Raw genomic sequence first — 14227 nt, 5'->3', positions numbered from 1 at the left:
GTCAAGCAAGAGTTGGAAATTAAGTATCTTGGGTAGACAGCAACAGGGAAAGAGAACTCAGATTGTCCCCAGATGATGAGGACAGGATCCTGTATTTAGAGGACCCACAAACTCAGCCACAAGACCTAGAGAGCTAAGAACAAATTATGCCAAGAAGTGGAGGTAATATCAACACTCCAAATCCACCAGCCGTTTACAACAATATTTATTTTGTCCCCCTCACACAATTTAAAATTAAACAATCCTTAGCACAGCACTGACACCTCCGGCATTCCTTTTCCTCCAATCTCTCAATATTTAAACCAACAATCTGAAAAGCACCTGGAAAAAGAAACCAACTTCAAAACCCACTGTTCTGCACTTCTCTGAGAAGGTTGTCAGACTGGAGGCTGCTGGAGACACAGCAGAACAGGAGATGCAACCTCCAGGATGCCAGGGAAAGGACTAGTGAGGACTGGTCATGGTCTGTGTACTGCCCCAGGGTAACGTGATCCAAAATATGAGCTACTGAAAGCAACGGAATCGCCCAGGGTCAATTTCCTGTAAATCCCTGACTCACAACTTTACACCACAAGACTCTACTCAGGGTCCCTGATTTGCCAATCCTTGGGTCCTATAAACATACTGGTTCCCCCACCATGTTGTCAATTTTTCTGTGGCAAAACATGTTAGGAACATGTTCAGATGTGACATGTGGAATGACTATAAGGACTTAGGAACCTGACAAATGCACGATACAATAAATGGCATTTGGTACTTACTAATTTTGCTTCCTTTGTTCTGAATGATTATTTGTCTTTTCTTTCTACCTAAGGAAGCTTTAGTTAAAAGTCAACAGGTTATTTGTCTTCTCTTTCTAGTAAGGAAGCCTAAGGCAAAAGTCAAGGATTTCAATAATTCTATTATTTATTAGATAAATATATGTTTACTCCCTGGGGATGCAATTTGGTTGGACCTAAGAAAAACAGTAAATGTATTTCTGCACATAATTGTCAGGAGGACAAATATTCTTTGATTATCCCCTTGCATGTCTCCTCAAAAGATGCCAGAGTCCATCACCCATTTGTGCTTACAACACCAGAAAATCTAGGGATTGAGGAAACTGAACATAGCCGCCCATATGTTACAGCTCACAAATCCAAGGGCAACATTATCGAGGGGAAGTACCGAGAGCATTTTATGTAAATACAGAAACAGGACAAGCATGCCCACATTCCACACTCCTCTTTGACCTAAATCGTGAAACTGTATCGATGAAAGTCAAGCAAGAGTTGGAAATTAAGTATCTTGGGTAGACAGCAACAGGAAAAGAGAACTCAGATTGTCCCCAGATGATGAGGACAGGATCCTGTATTTAGAGGACCCACAAACTCAGCCAAAAGACCTAGAGAGCTAAGAAAAAATTAGGCCAAGAAGTGGAGGTAATATCAACAACCCCAAATCCACAAGCCCTTTACAACAAAATTTATTTTTTCCCATCTCACAATTACAGTGAAACAATCCTTAGCCCAGTAATGACACCTCTGGCATTCCTTTTCCTCCAATCTCTCAATATTTACACCAACAATCTGAAAGTCACCTGTAAAATGGAAACCAACCTGAGATCCCACTGTTCTCCTCTTTTCTGTGAGAAGGTTGTCAGATTTGTCTCTGCTGGAGACACAGCAGACCAGGAGATTCAACCTCCAGGATGCCAGGGAAAGGCCTAGTGAGGACTGGTCATGGTCCTGGATTATTGTACTGCCCCAGGGTGACATGATCCAAAACGTGAGCCACTGAAAGCAACGGAAGCTCGCAGGGTCCATTTCCTGTAAATGCCTGACTCACTACTTTGCACCACACGACTCTACTAGGGGTCCCTGATTTGACAATCCTTGGGTCCTATAAACATACTGGTTCCCTGACCATGTTTTCAATTTTTCTGTGGCAAAAACATGTTATGAACATATTCAGATGTGACATGTGGAATGACTATAAGGACTTAGGAACCTGACAAATGCACGATACAATAAATGGCATTTGGTACTTACTAATTTTGCTCCCTGTGTTCTGAATGATTATTCATCTTTTTGTTCTACCTAAGGAAGCTTTAGTTAAAAGTCAGCAGATTATTTTTTGTCTCTTTCTAGTACGGAAGCCTAAGGTAAATGTCAAGGATTCCAATAATTCTCTTATTTACTAGATAAATATATGTTTACTACCTGAGGATGCAGTTTGGTTGGATCTAAAAAAAACAGAAAATGTATTTCTGCACATAATTTTCAGGAGGACAAATATTCTTTGATTATCCCCTTGCATGTCTCCCCAAAAGATGCCAAAGTGCATCACACATTTGTGCTTATAACACCAGAAAATCTAGGGATTGAGGAAACTGAACTTAGCCACCCATATGTTACAGCTCACAAATCCAAGAGCAACATTATCGAGGGGAACAACCCAGAGCATTTTATCAAAATACAGAAACAGGTGAAGCATGCCCACATTCCACACTCCTCTTTGACCTAAATCGTGAAACTATATCCATGAAAGTCAAGCAAGAGTTGGAAATTAAGTATCTTGTGTAGACAGCAACAGGAAAAGAGAACTCAGATTGTCCCCAGATGATGAGGACAGGATCCTGTATTTAGAAGACCCACAAACTCAGCCACAAGACCTAGAGAGCTAAGAACAAATTAGGCCAAGAAGTGGAGGTAATGTCAACACTCCAAATCCACCAGCCATTTACAACAAAATTTATTTTGTCCTCCTCACACAATTTAAAATTAAACAATCCTTAGCACAGCACTGACACCTCCGGCATTCCTTTTCCTCCAATCTCTCAATATTTAAACCAACAATCTGAAAAGCACCTGGAAAAAGAAACCAACTTGAGAACCCACTGTTCTGCACTTCTGTGAGAAGGTTGTCAGACTGGAGGCTGCTGGAGACACAGCAGAACAGGAGATGCAACCTCCAGGATGCCAGGGAAAGGACTAGTGAGGACCGGTCATGGTCCGTGATTTTGTACTGCCCCAGGATGACGTGATCCAAAATGTGAGCAACTGAAAGCAACGGAATCGCCCAGGGTCAATTTCCCGTAAATCCCTGACTCACAACTTTACACCACAAGACTCTACTCAGGGTCCCTGATTTGCCAATCCTTGGGTCCTATAAACATACTGGTTCCCCGACCATGTTGTCAATCTTTCTGTGTCAAAACATGTTAGGAACATGTTCAGATTTGACATGTAGAATGACTATAAGGACTTAGGAACCTGACAAATGCACGATACAATAAATGGCATTTGGTACTTACTAATTTTGCTTCCTGTGTTCTGAATGATTATTTGTCTTTTCTTTCTACCTAAGGAAGCTTTAGTTAAAAGTCAACAGATTATTTGTCTTGTCTTTCTAGTAAGGAAGCCTAAGGTAAAAGTCAAGGATTTCAATAATTCTCTTATTTATTAGATAAATATATGTTTACTCCCTGGGGATGCAATTTGGTTGGACCTAAGAAAAACAGTCAATGTATTTCTGCACATAATTGTCAGGAGGACAAATATTCTTTGATTATCCCCTTGCATGTCTCCTCAAAAGATGCCAGAGTCCATCACCCATTTGTGCTTACAACACCAGAAAATCTAGGGATTTAGGAAACTGAACATAGCCGCCCATATGTTACAGCTCACAAATCCAAGGGCAACATTATTGAGGGAAAAACCCAGAGCATTTTATCAAAATACAGAAACAGGTGAAGCATGCCCACATTCCACACTCCTCTTTAACCAAAATTGTGAAACTGTATTGATGAAAGTCAAGCAAGAGTTGGAAATTAAGTATCTTGGGTAGACAGCAACAGGGGAAGAGAACTCAGATTGTCCCCAGATGATGAGGACAGGATCCTGTATTTGGAGGACCCACAAACTCAGCCAAAAACCTATAGAGCTAAGAAAAAATTAGGCCAAGATGTGGAGGTAATATCAACACCCCAAATCCACCAGCCGTTTACAACAAAATATATTTTGTCCCCCTCACACAATTTAAAATGAAACGATCCTTAGCCCAGCACTGACACCTCCAGCTTTCCTTTTCCTCCAATCTCTCAATATTTACACCAACAATCTCAAAAGCACCTGGAAAACAGAAACCAACTTGAGATCCCACTGTTCTGCTTTTTTCTGTGAGCAGGTTGTCAGACTAGAGGCTGCTGGAGACACAGCATAGCAGGAGATGCATCCTCAGGATTCCAGGGAAAGGACTCGTTAGGACTGGTCATGGTCCTGGAATTTCATACTGCCCCAAGGTGTCGTGATCCAAAACGTGAGCTACTGAAAGCAATGGTATCTCGCAGGGTCAATTTACTGTAAATCCCTGACTAACAACTTTGCACCACATGACTCTACTCTGCGTAACTGTTAAGCCAATCATTCGGACCTAGATGCTTGCTGTTTCCCTGGACCACTTTTGCAAATTTTCTGTGGCAAAAACTTGTTAGATACATGTTCAGATTGGACAGGTAGAATGACCAAAATGACTTAGGAACCTGATAGAAGCAAGATACTCTAAATGGGATTTGGTACTTACTAATTTTACTTCCTGTGTTCTGAATGACTATTTGTCTTGTCTTTCTATCAAAGGAAGCCTTAATTAAAAGTCAAGGATGTCAATACTCCTATTATTTTTAGATAAATATATGTTTACTACCTGGGCATGCAATTTGGTTGGACATAAGTAAATCAGTAAATGTATTTCAACACATAATCGTCAGGAGGACAAATATCCTTTGATTATCCCCTTGCATGTCTCACCAATAGATACCAGAGTCCATCACCCATTTGTGCTTACAACACCAGAAAATCTAGGGTTACAGGAAAATGACCTCACCAGCCCACTGGATATAGCTCACAAGTCCAAGGGCAACATTATCAGGGGAAGAACGAGAGCAATTTATCTAAATACAGAAACAGGACAAGCATGCCCACATTCCACACTCCTCTTTGACCTATATCTTGAAACTGTATCCATGAAAGTCAAGCAAGAGTTGGAAATTAAGTATCTTGATTAGACAGCAACAGGGAAAGAGAACTCAGATTGTCCCCAGATGATGAGGACAGGATCCTGTATTTAGAAGACCCACAAACTCAGCCAAAAGATCTAGAGATCTAAGAAAAAATTAGGCCAAGAAGTGGAGGTAATATCAACACCCCAAATCCACCAGGCATTTACAACAAAATTTATTTTGTCCCCCTCACACAATTTAAAATGAAACAATCCGTAGACCAGAACTGACACCTCCGGCATTCCTTTTCCTCCTATCTCTCAATATTTACAACCAACAATCTGAAAAGCACCTGGATGATGGAAACCAACTTGAGATCCTACTGTTGTGCTCTTTTCTGTGAGAAGGTTGTGAGATTTGTCTCTGCTGGAGACACAGCAGACCAGGAGATTCAACCTCCAGGATGCCAGGGAAAGGCCTAGTGAGGACTGGTCATGGTCCTGGATTATTGTACTGCCCCAGGGTGACGTGATCCAAAACGTGAGCCACTGAAAGCAACGGAAGCTCGCAGGGTCCATTTCCTGTAAATGCCTGACTCACTACTTTGCACCACACGACTCTACTAGGGGTCCCTGATTTGACAATCCTTGGGTCCTATAAACATACTGGTTCCCTGACCATGTTGTCAATCTTTCTGTAGCAAAAACATATTAGGAACATGTTCAGATTTGACGTGTGGGATGGCAGTGAGGACTTAGGAACCTGACAAATGCACGATACAATAAATGGCATTTGGTACTTACTAATTTTGCTTCCTGTGTTCTGAATGATTATTTGTCTTCTCATTCTACCTAAGGAAGCCTTAGTTAAAAGTCAAGGATTTCAATAATTCTATTATTTGTTAGGTAAATATATATTTTCTACTTGGGGATGCAATTTTGTTGGACCTGAAGATATCAGTAAATGTATTTCTGCACGTATGGTCAGGAGGACAAATATTTTTTGATTATTCCCTTGCATGTCTCCCAAAAAGAAGCTGGAGTCCATCACCCATTTGTGTGTACAACACCAGAAAATCTATGGATTTAGGAGACTGAACTTAGCTGCCCATATGTTATACGTTACAAATAAATGGGCAACATTATCCAGGGGAAGAACCCAGATAATTTGATCTAAATACAGAAACAGGACAAGCATGCCCACATCCCACACTCCTCTTTAAACTAAATCATGAAACTGCATCCATGGACATCAAGCAAGAGTTGGAAATTAAGTATCTTGCGTAGACAGCAACAGGGAAAGAGAACTCAGATTGTACCCAGATGATGAGGACAGGATCCTGTATTTAGAAGACTCACAAACTCAGCCAAAAGACCTATAGAGCTAAGAAAATATTAGGCCAATATGTGGAGGTAATATCAACACCCCAAATCCACCGGCCGTTTACAACAAAATTTATTTTGTCCCCCTCACACAATTTAAAATGAAACGATCCTTAGCCCAGCACTGACACCTTAGGCATTAGTTTTCTGGCAATCTCTCAATATTTACACCAACAATCTGAAAAGCACCTGGAAAACAGAAACCAACTTGAGATCCCACTGTTCTGCTTTTTTCTGTGAGCAGGTTGTCAGACTAGAGGCTGCTGGAGACACAGCAGAGCAGGAGTGCATTCTCGGGATTCCAGGGAAAGGACTAGTGAGGACTGGTCATAGTCCTGGACATTTATACTGCCCCAGGGTGTCGTGAACCGAAACATGAGCTACTAAAAGCAACGGTATCTAGCAGTGTCAATTTACTGTAAATCCCTGACTCACAACTTTGCACCACATGACTCTACTCTGTGTAACTGTTATTTGTCAATCATTGGTACCTAGATACTTGCTGTTTCCCTGGACCACTTTGGCAATCTTTTTTGGCAAAAACTTGTTAGAAACATGTTCAGATTGGACAGGAAGAATGACTATAACGACTTAGGATTCTGATAAAAGCAAATACTCAAAATGGCATTTTGTACTTAGTAATTTTTCTTCCTGTGTTCTGAATAACTATTTGTCTTGTGTTTCTACCTAAGGAAGCCTTAATTAAAAGTCAAGGATGTCAATAATTCTATTATTTTTTAGATAAATATATGTTTACTACCTGGGGACGCAATTTGGTTGGACCTAAGGAAATCAGTAAATGTATTTCAACACATAATTGTCAGGAGGACAAATATCCCTTGATTATCCCCTTGCATGTCTCCCCAAAAGATGCCAGAGTCCATCACCCATTTGTGCTTACAAAACCAGAAAATCTAGGAATTTAGGAAACTGACCTCACCAGCCCACTGGTTATAGCTCACAAATCCAAGGGCACCATTATCCAGGGGAAGAACCGAGAGCATTTTATATAAATACAGAAACAGGACAAGCATGCCCCCATTCCACACTCCTCATTAACCTAAATTGTGAAACTGTATTGATGAAAGTCAAGCAAGAGTTTGAAATTAAGTATCTTGAGTACACAAGAACAGGGAATGAGAACTCAGATTATCCACAGATGATGAGGACAGGATCCTGTATTTAGAAGACCCACAAACTCAGCCAAAACCTATAGAGCTAAGAAAAAATTAGGCCAAGATGTGGAGGTAATATCAACACCCCAAATTCACCAGCCATTTACAACAAAATTTCTTTTGTCCCCCTCACACAATTTAAAATGAAAAACAATCCTTAGCCCAGCACGGACACCTCCGGCATTCCTTTTCCTGCAATCTCTCAATATTTACACGAACAATCTGAAAAGCACCTGGAGAAGGGAAACCAACTTTAGATCCCACTGTTCTCCTCTGTTCTGTGAGACGATTGTCAGATTGGAGGCTGTGGGAGACACAGCAGAGTAGGAGATGAAATCTCCAGGATGCCAGGGAAAGGACTAGTGAGGACTGGTCTTGGTCCATGACTTTATACTGCAAAGGGTCACGTGATCCAAAACGTGAGCTACTGAAAGCATTGGAATCTCCCAGGGTCAATTTCCAGTAAATCCCTGACTCACAACTTGGCATCACAAGACTCTACTCGGGGTCCTTGATTTGACAATCCTTGGGTCCTATAAAAATTCTGGTTCCCCGGACCACGTTGTCAATCTTTCTGTGGCAAAAACATGTTACGAACATGTTCAGATTTGACATGTGGAATGACTATAAGGACTTAGGAACCTGACAAATGCAGGATGCAATAAATTGCATTTGGTACTTACTAATTTTGCTTCCTGTTTTCTGAATGATTATTTTCTTTTCCTTCTACCTAAGAAGCTTTAGTTAAAGTCAGCAGATTATTTGTCTTGTCTTTCTAGTAAGGTAGCCTAAGTTAAAAGTCAAGGATTTCAATAATTCTATTATTTATTAGATAAATATATGTTTACTACCTGGGGATGCAATTTGGTTGGACCTAGGAAAATCAGTAAATATACTTCAACACATAATCATCAGGAGGACAAATATTGTTTGATTATCCCCTTGCATGTCTCCCCAAACGATGCCAGAGTCCATCACCCATTTGTTCTTACAACACCAGAAAATCTAGGAATTTAGGAAACTGACCTCACCAGCCCACTGGTTGTAGCTCACAAATCCAAGGACAACATTATCGAGGAGAGCAACCCAGAGCATTTTATCTAAATACAGAAACAGGACAAGCATGCATACATTCCACACTCCTCTTTAACCTAAATCTTGAAACTGTATCCATGAATGTCAATCAAGAGTTGGAAATTAAGTATCTTGGGTAGACAGCAACAGGGAATGAGAACTCAGATTTTCCCTATATGATCAGGAGAGGATCCTGTATTTAGAAGAACCACAAACTCAGCCCCAAACCTAGAGAGCTAAGAAAAAATTAGGCCAAGAAGTGGAGGTAATATCTACACCCTAAATCCACCAGCCATTTACAACAAAATTTATTTTGTCCCCCTCACACAATTAAAAATTTAAGAATTCTTAGCCCAGCACTGACACCTCCGGCATTCCTTTTCCTCCTATCTGTCACTATTTACAGCAACAATCTGAAAAACACCTGGAAAAGGGAATCCAACCTGAGTTTCCACTGTTTTGCTCTTTTCTGTGCGAAGGTTTTCAGACAGGTTTCTGCTGGAGACACAGCAGAGCAGGGGATGCAACCTCCAGGATGCCAGGGAAAGGACTAGTGAGGACTGGTCATGGTCCTGCACTTTGATACTACCCCAGGGTGACCTGATCCAAAACGTGAGCTACTGAAAGCAACAGAATCTCCCAAGGGCAATTTCCTGTAAATCAGTGACTCACACCTTTGCACAACATGACTCTACTCAAAGTCCCTGATTTCCCAATTATTGGGACCTAGATACTTGCTGTTTCCCTGGACCACTTTGTCAATCTTTCTGTGGCAAAAACCCTTTACGATTATGTTCGGATTTGACAGGTGGAATGACTGTCATGTCTCAGGCACCAAATCAATGCAAGGTGCTCTTAATGGTATTTGGTACTTACTAATTTTGCTTCTCGTGTTCTGAACAATTATTTTTCTTATTTTTCTACCTAAGGAAGCCTTTGTTAAAAGTCAACGATTTCAATATTTCTATCATTTGTTAGATATACATATGTTTACTACCTGGAGATTCAATTTTGGTTGAACATGAGATAATCAATAAATATATTTCTGCACATAATCGTCAGGAGGACAGAAATTCCCGTTATGGTCTCCTTAGATGCCCAAAAAATATTAGCCATGCTCCAGCACTCATTTTTGCATCATCCTGGGTGAATATGAATATCAGTTTACAGTTTAGAGTCTAGCTGTTTCTATTTCCCTGTGTGATTGGCTCACTTATTTTTCCCCATGGAAATTGTGTGGGCCAGACTATATGGGCAATGACTAAACAGACTCCATTTTAACATGAGACTCCATGTTATGTAGAAAACACTTCTCCAACTGGAAAACCCTACCTCTGTACCCATCAACAGTAGCTTAGCATGACATGTTTGGCAACACAAAATGGCAATTTTAATATAGCATAAATTTGTGCTGTTTTTGATTCTCATTTTTCCTAGACAATGTACCATGTCAACAGTGATCTCCACAGTGATTGTCTGGACATTAGTAAACATCCTTTATTTGTACCTAGGTAAGGTCATTTTGACCCACTTCCCCCCTTCTGCTAAAGATTTTAGATCTCATGATGTTAGTTTGTAATTTTGAATCATAGCAACAGACACTTATGATTATACTGACTTAAGGTATAAAATCCCCTAAAACCCTGTGGTTGGGGCTGCTCTCCCAGTAGCCAGTTTTGGGGTGTTTTGTGAGACAGGGAGTTGGGTGGATAATAAAGACTCTCCAATTTGGACTTCTCAGTGGTCATTGGTCTGTTCTTAAGTTGTGCCCCACAATATTTGGAGGACCCAGAGAGATCCTCGCTGCCAGCTGCATAACCATGGCTCACCACTGACCTGGAAACTCCTGTGGGTGTGGAGAAGCCATAAAAGCTGATGCTCCAAGGGGAAGGCCTCTCAGAGACTCAGCCCCAGATCAGAGCTGCAGAGCTCTGATCCAGGAGTGAACTAAATTCTTCGAGAGACACCTGTGTGTGCCCCTGGGGCACCCAGATAAGTCTACCTCTGGTGGATTCATATCTGGGGACTCTCAGGAAGGCTGGAGACAGCATTGCTTTCTGGGGGTGATGGTGCCCAGGCCCTCAGAGCAGGAATCAGTAGTGACCACTTGTCATTGTCTTTGGTGTCTTACCAGCTCTGTATTTGCTTGTGTTTTCTGTTTTATGTTTGCACTGAGTGTGGACAGGGATCAGTATCCCTCATGTTTGTCATGTACTGCCCTTCAATGTATGTTGACCAATTCCCAGGAATTCCAGAGAAGGCCCCTGACTACACAACCTGACATGACATCTCTTCTCTCTCTAAATTCTGTGGCAGAGGATGGCCAACATTCAGGGTCCGATGCCCCCCTCAGGGGACCACCAAATTGTCTCTGGGCAGCCTGAACATCCTTAGCAAAGTCTTATATAAAAAAAAAAATTTAAAAGTGGTTAAAATGTTTTTGATCCATGTTCACTTAAACTTACATGGAAATGTAACCTGGTGTCAACAGGAACTTCCAACTATTTGACTTTCTCCCCCAAAATGCCAGGCAAAAATTTTGATGGCTGCTGTCCAAGAGATCAGAAAAACTTGTTTAGAACAAGACCCCAACCTGAGGGGGCTCTCCCAAGGAGACCAATAGAAGCAGACTCCCTTGCTGTCTCTTCAGGAAACTCCTTCAGTGAGGGATAGGGCATAACCTTTGTCTATAGTTGGTGAATTCTTGTTATCTGTGATGAGCAAGACCACATCAGGATGGAAGCCAAATGACTTTTGACATTCTACTGTTTAACTTCATCATTTTGATCTGTACCTAGGTTAATTTTTGGATCAGACCTATTTTATCCAACTATAAATTCTTTCTAGTGCTCTGTTTCATTCAGAGGCCAGTGTATAAGGGTTAACTCTTAATCTTGTGTGCTTTTAAAAATAAGCTACAAGGCCTTTGTTTATCTGTTTTATGTGCATGTACACCGGTGTATTGTCACATAGGAAGCACGAGAGACCGGCTTGATGCAAAAGCACGAGGCACTTTAATAACGGAGCTCCGGGCCAACACGTATCTCACGCAGGAGATAGAGGAGTTGACCACGAGGCTCAGAAATCAGGGGTTTATATAGGAAAAGTTAGGGAGTTTGGCATGGGTACACATAATTGGCTGATTCAAACATAAGCGGGCACATGACTACATTGATTACATCAGCAAGTAGTACGTGCAAATTGACATTCCAGCAATGTGGTAGGGCAGTTTATTTTGGTTAGCAGGGGTCAAGTTAACCTTAAAGAAAAGGGAAGAAGGGGGAAAGTGGGTGACACCAGATGGTCCACGGCCTTGTGGAGATTGTTTATCCTCCATGGCCAGTTAGATTTTGATGTTTTGGCAGTCTTATTTTAGGCTTGTTAAGGTATGTTCAGGCCTCAAGCCTGTCCCTCTTTGTTTCTTTTCCTAAGTTCATTTGCTAGACTACAGATTCTGTGCTTTAATTATGGGCACTTAGATTTTAACTCCTTCATTCCCCTCTTCTTCTTTTAACTAATTCTAATCTTAGAATTTTATAAATCAGTATCTTATGGAACTTCTGTTTCTATAAACTCTTCTCCCAAGTTATTTTCTTGGCGGAGGGACTGATATTGTTGCCTGAGCATTAATACCTGTACAGCACTTACTCTTTCCCTGATGAAGGTAACTAGGCGATTTCATGGCCTTCATTTCCTCAATTTGACCCAATCCCCTATTTCTACACTAACTACCTGTTCTTAATTCTGGCTTCATTCCCCCCTCTAATCTTAGGAACTCCATGCTGCTGGGGAAGAAGGTCGATGACCGCTCTGGCTTCTTCAAGCTGGAAGTGGGTGGCGTGGGGCAAGCAGCTTGGAGTTCCTTTTTAAAAATTGGGTCAATCGAGGGGTCCCAGGAAGAAGACAGGTTGGGGAAGAGCAGGTTGTAAAGTCATCTGGGGGTGGATGCTTCTATGAGAGAAGAACAAAAAGACATGAGTACTGAAAGGAGATTAGTACAAAGTAAATGTTGCAGCATCTGAAACATGCCATTGAGTATCATGAAAATGACGGAAGTCAATCTTTCACCAGGAGGTGGAAGAACTGAGAAATTGTTCCCATAACTAGGCCTAACAAAGGCTGGAGAGGACAAGGCCTTTATTTGGGGACTTTAACATTGTCCAGGTTACCAGGAATCTAAACACAACATTTAACTCTTAATGTTATAGATGTTCCCATAAAATATAGTTAAGCTACTTAATGTCATCTGATTTTTGTAAAATATCCCTTTATTGATATAACCTGTGTTTAGTAGAGATCTCTATACTTCTGTTACTTAGGGCTAGGTAATCATATTAGCAAACATAGATTAAGTCTACCTGTGTAGCTTAAGAAGGTCTTAAACTGACTAAAAACTTCTGACTCTGGCAGTTTCTCTTAATAGTTATAAGGCACACTTGCTGAAGAATCTCTTTTTCATTTGTAGCTTCCAGTCTTTATTCTAGTGGGCTAATACAAGTGTACATCTTAAGTTACATTTAACTATTATTTCCTTTAAATGCCCAAGAATGGCTATATTTTGGGTTTTAACTGTTTTGCTGGGTATCTAAGATCAAGCTGGTCAAATTGACCTGGTTCCTATCTTGTTAAAGAGTCAGCTGAGTTCCCACAGGGGTTACTCATAGAGAACTTAAGAGCGGCTCCTTAGCTCCACCAGTGACTTTGATTAGGCAGGGTCTCCTGATGACATGGCTTTCCTTGAAAGCGTCAGGGATGTCTCCCTTTTTCCATGACTTTCCTCTGCAGCAGATGCACTGAGTGATTTTTCATCCTCTAGTCTCAACAATCTCCTTGATCAGGAGGTTGTGTGACCCAGAGTTGCAACGCTCCTTAGAGAAGTCCTCTTATTCCCTGGGTTCAGGCTGACGTTGAGGGCAAGACCCAAACATGGAATTTTCTTGACCTCTGTATTTAATTCCAATTTCTAAGTTTGATCTTAATCATCCAGCAAGCCAGTCTCACCAGTCATAAAGTAACAGTACTGGGCTTTAACTTTAATGTCCATAGCTTTACAGTTATTTACCCTTTTATCTAACTGGAGTCTGTATTAGTACTGGAAGTTACCACTATCTGTTCTATAGGTGATGGCTTATTATCACAAGTTACCTAGGTTGTATGTTCTGGAAGCAGCTACTTCTGCAAAACAGTAACAAGCAACAGTTTTACAAAATGAAATTAGCAAGAGTAAAAACATATTCAGCTTGTATAATAACTATCTTGAATTTGGACTGAGAACCATATTATATCCCCAATTTGAGATCATACTACTTTTACAACAAAAACCAATCTTTTGACTATAACTTTAAATAAGCTGAAGTCTGACTTATTTTGGAGTCACTCTAACATGCAGTAAGGTGGAAGGCACAGCCTTATATCAGGTAAGGCGTGGCTCTTTACAGATCTTAAGTGTTTTAATTCTGATGTTGATCTTTGCTTCTTCCTTAAATATCATTAAGTAGTTAATAGGTCCCATAATAGAACATTAAATGATAAAAATAAATCCCCAATAAAATGTACCCCTTAAATTTAAGATTACCATTACAGACAAGTTTATTCTGGAGAATAGCAGCGCTTGATAA

General features: G+C 40.8%; 1 long non-coding RNA gene across 1 annotated transcript in view; it reads left to right on the top strand.

The window, feature by feature from the left end:
• LOC306660663 overlaps positions 1-14227 on the top strand; it is a 781776-nt gene that overhangs the window by 129925 nt on the left and 637624 nt on the right. Inside the window, exon 2 of the long non-coding RNA XR_013763703.1 lies at positions 13398-13729. This is a non-coding gene — a long non-coding RNA (uncharacterized lncRNA). The remainder of the gene's footprint in view (positions 1-13397; positions 13730-14227) is intronic.

Source organism: Sciurus vulgaris (assembly GCF_902686455.1).
Source record: "Sciurus vulgaris genome assembly, chromosome: 5".
Taxonomy (NCBI): domain Eukaryota; kingdom Metazoa; phylum Chordata; class Mammalia; order Rodentia; family Sciuridae; genus Sciurus; species Sciurus vulgaris.
This window is presented reverse-complemented; position numbering and strand designations above follow the sequence as displayed.